This window comes from Sander lucioperca, chromosome 13 (assembly GCF_008315115.2).
Source record: "Sander lucioperca isolate FBNREF2018 chromosome 13, SLUC_FBN_1.2, whole genome shotgun sequence".
NCBI lineage: Eukaryota > Metazoa > Chordata > Actinopteri > Perciformes > Percidae > Sander > Sander lucioperca.
In genome coordinates this window covers 28,493,800-28,503,341 of record NC_050185.1, presented here as the reverse complement: position 1 = coordinate 28,503,341, position 9,542 = coordinate 28,493,800, and the positions used below count along the sequence as shown (strand labels likewise).

General features: G+C 41.7%; 1 protein-coding gene across 3 annotated transcripts in view; it reads right to left on the bottom strand.

Annotated features, from left to right (window-relative positions):
* The window catches only part of sgcd (sarcoglycan, delta (dystrophin-associated glycoprotein)), a 375,763-nt gene that overhangs the window by 336,373 nt on the left and 29,848 nt on the right, over window positions 1–9,542 (bottom strand). Inside the window, exon 1 of one of the 3 annotated variants that reach the window (XM_036008801.1) lies at window positions 590–745. The exons of the other annotated variants lie outside the window; for them this stretch is intronic. The gene's annotated coding sequence lies outside the window, so the exon portion shown is untranslated. Of the gene's footprint in view, window positions 1–589; window positions 746–9,542 lie in introns of those variants that run through there. 3 annotated transcript variants of the gene reach the window in all.

Below are 9,542 nucleotides of genomic sequence, written 5' to 3'. Positions count from 1 at the left end.
CATTTTCTGTGGGCCACGTGTTAGTTTACTACTAACTACTACTAACCAATAAGTGTGGGTGGGGGAGCTATGGGGGAACTGAATAAGCAGGTACTTAACATTTTGTCCTGAAAAACTATAGATAATTTACATTTTACTGCCATAAAATGAGGGTCTGGTGTTTTAATTCTGAGGTATATCTGCTCAAACCAGCGTTATGCGCATGCGCGTACTTCAGATGAGCTGAGGAATGTATGCTTCACTGTGACTGTACAAGAACGACAACACCGACTGCGGACACAACACTGCTGCATGCAGCCATGCACTGCTATGCATAGATATGTGCCATAAAACTGAATAAAAGTTGTAGCCAGCACATAACCACCACTTTAACTGGACAACCATCACTATCAACAGAATGGCAACACTGACAAGGATGAACAAACCGCATAGCGTTAACGTAACGTGGCTTATTTGCATTACCAACCACACAAAAACACAATGAGCTGGCACACACATTAACGATGGTACAATATGCAAACTGTCCAAACAAAAACAACAAGGTCCTTAATTGACAGCTATCAGCCAATTTAAAGAAATGTGTACTCACCGGTCACAGAAGAACAATGTGATGTTTTGGATTATTTCGTCCAGTTCTTTAGTTGCCATGGGGCGGATTGCCAGGCCAGCAGGGCCACGTTGCTGGTTCTCACTTCATCACTCCTGTTCCACAAGTAGCTACGTCTTTAGCCGACGTAGGCACGAAAAGCTCGCCTGCAGCTTATGTGACAGGCAATGTCAAAGATATACACACACCAGCTTGAATAAATCTGGTAAAGCATCCAGATATGGCCCCAATGACACAATGACACAAGTGCGTCACGCAAAGGCGTCGACGTCGCCACTTGCTTTTTTTTTTCCTTCTTTAAAAACGGCGATTTGCCAGGTGAAGTTCAGCGGACAGATTATCGTCACTTACTCCATAATGGTGTGACTTTTTTCTGCATCAAAGTCGACTTCCAGCCCCTCTCGTTTTAACGGAACAACAAAACCAGCCAGAACATGCCACACAGCCACCGAGCAAACACGTTTTACTCTTGGCTAACGTGTAGTTTAGCTAGCTAACTCGTCCGAACTTTGCTAGCGCAGCTTTGGTTTATTAGCAGCCCAGTGTACAGCCAAACCAGAGTGATAGAGAAAGACATCTATATCTCTATGGCTCTGAGCCAAACCAACCGTCTCTCTCTGACGCATGAGCTTTATCCAACCAATCAAATACGGGGTTAACTGTCAGATGCGTATGAAATTACCCCAGTTATTTATATTTCAATATGGATTCATTTAGTTGGATTCATTTTCATACAAACGTTAGATTAAACAAAATAATTTCATTTACATTTAAAAAAAATTAGAGGATATTTTCAGGAGGCGCATAGGGCGTGCTAAGGGGATGCTCGAGCGCCCCCTTGCGTCCATTGTCGCCGCGCCTGTTTGCAAAGCAAAACTAATCAGGTAGGCTAGCTAGCTAGCTAGCTGGCTAGCTAGATAGATAGATAGATAGATAAATAGATACTTTATTCATCCCGTGGGAAATTTTAGGCCTCCAGTAGCTTAGACAACCATAACACAACAAACACACATGCACACATATATCTCACATACATTAAAAATCACTCATATAAATTTAAAGAGTTAACAATTTCTGAAGTGATTACAAAGGTCTGGTATGGACTGACCATGTGATGCAATGGCCATGGTAAGGTGCTATGGTAGAGTGTGTGCAGTGGTGGTAGTGCAAAAGTGAACAGTGCAGGGATTGAACAGTAATGAAGCCCCCTGGACATATTTCTGTACACCAAATACTGGAGGCCATTTGAAGTAAAATTACAGGACATACAAGTTCATCATGTTAGATCTTGCAGAGCTACTTCCTGGTTTGAACAGTTTTGTTGTCTCGTTGAAATAGATGGGTTAGATAACATATTGAACCGCCGTTGAATAAAATCCGGTTTATAGTTTGTGATTTCTTGAGTACCCCTGCTGTAAAACTGCCGTGAGTGCTAGCTCTGGGCTCACTAAAACCTCGTTTTTTTTTAGTTAACTTAAAGCTTTTTTGGGCCACCACCACACCACAACTTTCAGCTGGAAGCTGCTCACAAAAGACATTTCCTTGAAAAGAAACTGCTGTACTGTTGTCTTCCCTGAGCTAGCTATCTCTAGGTATCACATCCATATTGGATGATTCTACATGTTTCGTCCCAGTGCCAATGCAGGAAGTAGTGTGTCCTATGTGTGTGTGTGTGTGTGTGTGTGTGTGTGTGTGTGTGCGTGCGTGCGTGCGTGCGTGCGTGCGTGCGTGTGTGTGTTTGTAATAATGATGTATGGTATTTGTAATGATGAGATCAGGGTGAAGGGCAGGTGTGTAGCACATCAGACCTTCATGTAGCAGCCCAGAGCTTGCACCGTGCCACACGCTGGCTATTAACATTTGCGAGATGAGAGGAGGAAACACATGACAGCCTCACCACCTTTGCCAGTAGATTTCAGATGTCAGCGAGCTCAGTCGAACACAATCCAGAATGAATTTTTACAAACGGATGAACCGTTTTCCGAAAGTGAGCGTGGCAGCTCTGTAAAGGGTGTGTAAACACATTAAAGTTGAAGGTAACTGCACCCTTAGGCTAAATTTGCATGCCCACACGCACAGATCAAGTCATGGCCTTATGCCTCCCAAGGGGAACAGGAAGTGCACTAATGACATTTTGCCTTTGAGGGGATTCAGAGTCAACTAAAGTTGGAGTAAAACGTGTTAAATAATACACAACCTAAGTCAGGGAAAAAAACATGAACCTGACAGCGCGGTTCCTGTCATTTCACCTTCATCCAGGGACAGTGGGGTGTTTGCAGGCGACACGAAGAAGAACACAATGTGCTAGAGAACAGCCCAGTCTCATGGCAGCTTGTGAAATGGTCACGTTATTGAATCTACTGATTCGTGTACAGGACACATTCATGTCGTTATTTTTGTGTGGTGAGCACAATGGAGGGCGTGATGCACGAAGCATACACGCAATGCAAAGTTTGTTATCAAAGGCTACGTTCACACCGCAAGTCTTAATGCTTAATTCAGATTTTTTGCTCAGATCCAAGTTTTTGTTTGGCTGTTCACATTACCTTTTAAAATGTGGCCTATATCAGATTCCAGTGTGAACTGTGTGCGGTTTCGAACTGACCCGCATGATCAAAAGAACAATGACAACACCATCAGACGCAGCACGCTGTTGCACTAAAGTTAGGGAGGTTATGGAGGAAGTAAGCATTTTCGCTTTTATTTGAAAATGTTTGTGTAATGGCAGCCGTAACATTAATGAGCATACACTAATTAGGTCTAACACCTCCCTCTCCCTCCATTGACTTGCTCCGTCACTGTTCTCCGTGTTGTAGGCCTAGTCAAGTTTTTAGTTTTACTGTCTGTGTCTAGGGCTAACTCCCACTGGCGCATAATTGTGACAAATGTCGATGTAGATTGACGTAGAAGTTGCATCAAACCCGCCTTGGTTGTTCACACTGCGGCCGCATTGAAAAAAATCCGACCTGGGTCTGATTCAGGACCACATATGGAAGTGGTCTAAATCTGATTTAAAAAAAATCTGATCTGGGCAAGATTTGAGTGTTCACACTACTTCTGAAGAAGTCTGGTCACTTGACCCCCCAAAAAAAATTTGGGCCACTTTTGCCTGCAGTCTGAACGTAGCATTCACACTGTTGGTTGACCCATCCATAAATCTCAAAGGACCAGGTTTTGTAGCAAGATAACAACGTCCCACTGCTTCTATACCCACTATTAGAGAAGTTGCATGAATGTTTTTGAGAAATCTGTATGGACAATATGATTCTTGCTCTTTGCTGTAAAAAAAACCCAAACTTGTCAAGAAAAAGAAAAAAATTACAATTCTATTACAATGATTTACCTTTGAAGAGACTGCATTTAGCTGAATGATTCACTAATGTTTTGCTTTTGACACCTGAAAGGCTCCAAACCATTTTCCCATCACAAAGATAGACATCAAGCCCATCACAACTGCCAACAAACCCTTCTTAAAAACAGATGGAAGACGAGCTCAGCACGCTGCAGACGAGACCCAGTCAACAGCATTGAATGTCAGCTTTGTTGTTTCTTGTAGACTGGCTGTGTCCTCGTGTGCCTGTGGAGGCCTCACTGATGCTGGTTACCACGGCAGCCGGCGACATGCTTTGAAGGCAGACAGCCTTGTCAAGGTGAGCGGCACGATGAGCTAGAGCTGTAACTGGGCCTTAAAAGTTAGGCCTGACAAGGACCGAGAGTACATTTAGATTGACAGCTTTTTAAAAGCCCGAACCCGTTTACAGCCTGACATTATTCAAATGTGCGCACACGCACACAGCTCTTTTGCCTTTTGTCAAGAATGAGTAATTTATACATTTTTTAACATAATTTATTCATGACTAACGTAGGCTATAGGCCACTTAGAAGTTGGAACAAAGAAATAAAATAAGTCCTCCAGAGGCCAGTCTCTGTTTCACCTCCTCAGCATCCATTTTCGCGCTAATCGAAACGCATCACCTGACCGCTCATTTACCGCACAACCCGGAGCACAAGCCCGAGCCAGGCCCCTGTAAAATGATAGAAATTAAGACTGAATCCGACGGGATCCGAAGGGTTTGGGCAAAGATCTTCAGCTCTACGATGAGCGACGGGTCCAGAACAAAATGAAGATGAAGAGGGCGGGACTTGTGTGTGTCTCAAGTCGAAAATGCGCTTGTCTATATCGACGATGGTTAATTTCCGGGATTGTTCAGGTGCCGCCAGAAATTCCACCGGATGTCCCACATTCTTGGCCGGATGTCCATCACCTTCTTTCTTTATGAAGACTATACAATATGTTCAACAATATGGTTTGCCCGATGGCCCGGAGCAAGTAAAACGCCACGTTGGGCAAGTAACTATAACAACCCACCTGCCACCTTCTCCTTTTTTTTTTCTCAGAAAAACTATTTGCATAGGGGCCAGTAATACATCAGGCAAGTTGAATTTAAAAAATGAGAAAAAAACCTTAACGTTGAACCCTGGGACTATGGTTAACTGCCCCTCAGATCTCTGCAGGGTAAATCCAGACAGTTACCTAGACTATCTGTCCAATCTGAGTTTTCTGTTGCACGACTAAAACAACGTTTGAACGTACACATATTCCACCAAAACAAGTTCCTTCCTGAGGCTATTTTGCAGAGGCGCCCAAGACGATTGTGATTGGTTTCAAAGAAATGCCAATAAACCAGAGCACCTTTTTCTCCCATCCCAGAATGCTGTGTGGACTAGCCAGACCCTCCTCCGCAGCGTTGTGGAGGGAAGGTCTGGCAATGCAAGACTAAAAAATGTGCATACTGTGGCTTTAAATGTACTGTGGATTTTCTAACACTCTTGGGCTTTTGAAGTAACAGCCAATAATGTGGACAGGAAGACAGAGAGACAGGAAAGAGAGATGAAGAGAAATCCAATGGTGTTTTGGCCCGGGAGCGAGAGGAGGAAATATGGCAGTCAGACAGAGAATAGAGGAAAGTAAAGACAGAGAGATAGATGGGGAAAAGTGAAAGCTGGACAACATAATTGGGGAAGGTAAGGCTATCTTGGAGGAAGAGAGAGACCTGCAAAAAAATGTGTTTTCACCACCCCAACCTTTCTCCTTAGCCACCTAACAGCAAACACAAATATGACTTGATATGAGCTGCATGCACATATCGACCTATACGGTTGTTTTCTGGGTGAAGATGGTCTGCTTTTTTGATATACCTTACTTTTCTTCTACATCTACCCCAGTTAGTAAAACATTTCTGAGAATACCTTTTGTCACACCTTGCACATATTTGTATGTTTTAAGCAGAGGACAAAACAATGACAGTGAGTTAGGGTTAGAAAAAAAGAGAATATTGCATTTCATCCAAAAACACATTTGCTGCAGAAATTGCTGTCTTTTATTAAGCATTTGTCCCTATGAGGACCGCTTTTCATGACCAAGTATGTATTACTATTAATGCTTTAAATTGTATAGCTGTCTGCTATCTTGATTTTGATGTTGTACAGTTAGCCAGGTAGCCATAGAAACAACAAACAACGAAACAGGCCTAGAAACACAAGATGAATGATCCACTTTAGTGAAGCACAGAAACAGGCTGTGGGTTTTAACAAACCTACAGCCTCATGCATCAGGCATGAACCACTGACAGATTAATTTGTGAATCAGCTCTACCCCGGAGGACAAATGAAAGTCAAAAGCCATATAACTCCTAACAAGTTTATTTTTCATCCACCGTACATTGTGCCGCCATCATTGATGCTCTCGTCCTTTCTTCTATTACAGAACGCAGAGTTTTTGAAGGAACAAAACCACTTGAACACAGCGATGGCGGGGCCAGACGGATCCTCTGCATTACAATTCTGCCTGGTGAATCCCTTTCACATGGAGCACTTTTTTTTATGAAGTGAGCCCTCTGATGCTGTTATCTACAGTGGCACTGCCATATGCATAAAAGTCTCAGTTCTCTTCCGTAGGGTTATAGCAGCCGGAGGAACGACTCTGCTGTCCTTAGCTGAGTAAAACTGTGTGTATGTGAAGGGCATAGTACACCAATGTGCTTCTTTTTCTGTATTATTAACACCATTTATTGTTCATTCCATGTCACTATGTGAATGTAAATGTATGTCCATATGACTATACCTTAGGGAATAGATGTACAGTAGATGTGCTATGCAATTTCAACTCAGTATTTCAGTTACGTGGTTGTCATATGTAATGTCTGCCATATAATGAATGCAAAAGGGAAAGAAGGTAAACCGATAAAAATGTGGTTACATAACATGTTAAAACTGTGTGTGTGTGTGTGTGTGTGTGTGTGTGTAACCAATAAAAATGTGGTTACATAACATGTTAAAACTGTGTCTGTGTGTGTGTGTGTGTGTGTGTGTGTGTGTGTGTGTGTGTGTGTAACCAATAAAAATGTGGTTACATAACATGTTAAAACTGTGTGTGTGTGTGTGTGTGTGTGTGTGTGTGTGTGTGTGTGCGTCCACATCATCAGTCAGAATCCCAATTAATATACTTATTCCAACAGGTCTTGGCACCATCAGCAAAATTGGTTTTTCCAAATGGGTGTCGTCCCCATGATTAAATTATTGTCAACTTTAGGCAATTAGCAAGTTAAGGATTTAAAAATATCGGCTTTGTGGTTAAGAGTAACTGAGATAGGACCGATGCATGTTTGCATTGAAGTTTGCCCAACAACGTTCAATTTGACATCCAGTGATCTCAGATAGTGTGGCTGATTGTCGCTGCATTTTAAAACACATCAGCTGTTCCCACCAGGTTAGAGACATGCATCCAGGGAGAATTTTTTTTACTAAAAACCCAATACAACTTCACACACACACACACACACATATATATATATATATATATATATATATATATATATATATATATATATATATATTTGACAATGTGGACACTGCTAGAATTCCCTCTATTTACTGACTCTAAACATATGTTATATAATATCTAAACACATCCCACTGCACGAAAGTCATACATGATATACTCCGATACTAAAATCTGCATTCACAACACAGTAAAAAGCTTTGGATGTAGGTGAAAGATAACACAGGACTTGTTTTTTATCCAATCCTGCACTGTCATGTTACAGTATGTTTATGAATTATGTAAAATCTTAAAATTGGCACATTAGACTGGAAACCCACATATGAGTCCATTCTAAGCATGCATACTCTCGGTCTTGTTCATACTGACTTAAAAGCAGCTCAAAGTGGCTAAGAGCGTGGTGTCACCCACTCCATAATCCCACTCTGTTTGACAACACTGCATTGAAAGGAAATCCTACATTGGATATGTTGGTCAGAAAAATATCTGCAATGTATTTAATGTGGTGTAACGGATGATTCAAAGCCTTTTCCAATGGTTGAATTTGCTTTCTTGCAAGATAATCAGCCTACCTGCATGGACATCTAAAGTGAGAATGAAATAAATGCTCGATGGTGTTTTAAGCCCCCAACGTTGACTTCAAGGCACCTAACCCTAACCTTAACCCTAAGCCTAACCATTGCCTAATCCTAGTGCCTTCCAGGCAGCGCTGCCTAGAAGACGACGTTTGGGGGCTTAAAACACCAAACACCAAAATAAATCTCTAAACAAATCCACTGCCAGTGCATGCAGGTGAAGGGTTATATCAGCCATGTGCAATGGATGCTCAAGCCAGCTGTAACTGGAAAGTAGCACTTTAGTGCAATGTTTTTTTTTTATGTTCCTAATGTATTTGAATGCACACTTGAGAAACATAGTCCTCATGTAAATTTGAACAAAAATTATCTTTATGCTCTTATATACTCAATGTGACTGTATTATTGCCCTATTTATGCCTGTTTTTATGGCTGCTTTTATGCTGCCCCCCATTAAAAAGTGATTCTAATCACAGTGAGACTTATACCTTGTTAAATGAAGGTTTAATAAATAAACAATTGTAGTAATTGTAGTACAGACATTTGATGATGCAACTTTGGCTGCACAACTCTGCCCAATCTGCATTCTCTCCCAGTTTAGAAAGTGAATTGTGATATGCAGTAATGATTTGGAAAAGACAAATGTTTATTGGCACATCGTATTCCTGCATTTATTCAAATGTAGACATGTAACCAGGTAACACTTCAAAATATCATCAGCTTGCTGATTCTGACTTGAATGTGACACAGACCTGAATCCTAGTTTTGCAGAGGTGTGTTGTTGAATCTTAATGTTACAATCCTTTGCAAGTTTTTTTTTTCCTCCAAAAAGTTTTCACTTTTAACTAACTAACTAGAGTTAGTATTAAGTAATAAAGTGTCACACCAGATTTTATTAAATGAAAGTAAAGTAAAATCACTTAATTTTAAAGCCATAATCAGTGGACTTCGAATCGGAACAGGTTTTTTTGATTGATATTAAGAAAGGGGTGGGAGTAGTTTTGTTTAGGAGCCAGGTTTTTGGTTTAAAGGTCCCATGGCATGAACATTTTAACATTAATATGAGTTCCCCCAGCCTGCCTATGGTCCCCCATTGGCTAGAAATGGCAATGGGTGTAAACCGAGCCCTGGGTATCCTGCTCTGCGTTTGAGAAAATGAAAGCTCAGATGGGCCGATCTGGAATCTTCCCTTTATGACGTCATAAGGGGAAAGGTTACCTCCCCTTTCTCTGCTTTGCCCACCCAGAGAATTTGGCCCGCCCATGAGAAAGAGAGAGACATCATGGCTTGCATGGCAGTTGGTCAAGGCCACACCCCCACCACCCACCCCCTTGCCCCTCCTCCTCAATAGCATTTAAAGCTACAGACACAGAAATGGCACATCCTAAGGAAAGATCATTGTGGGACTGGCTCTAGTGGCTGTAATTCTGCACCAAGGCTGAATTTCAGGAAAGAGACTTCAGATACAGTATTAGGGGACCACTAAGGTCTATATAAAAGAGACTTCAGATACAGTATT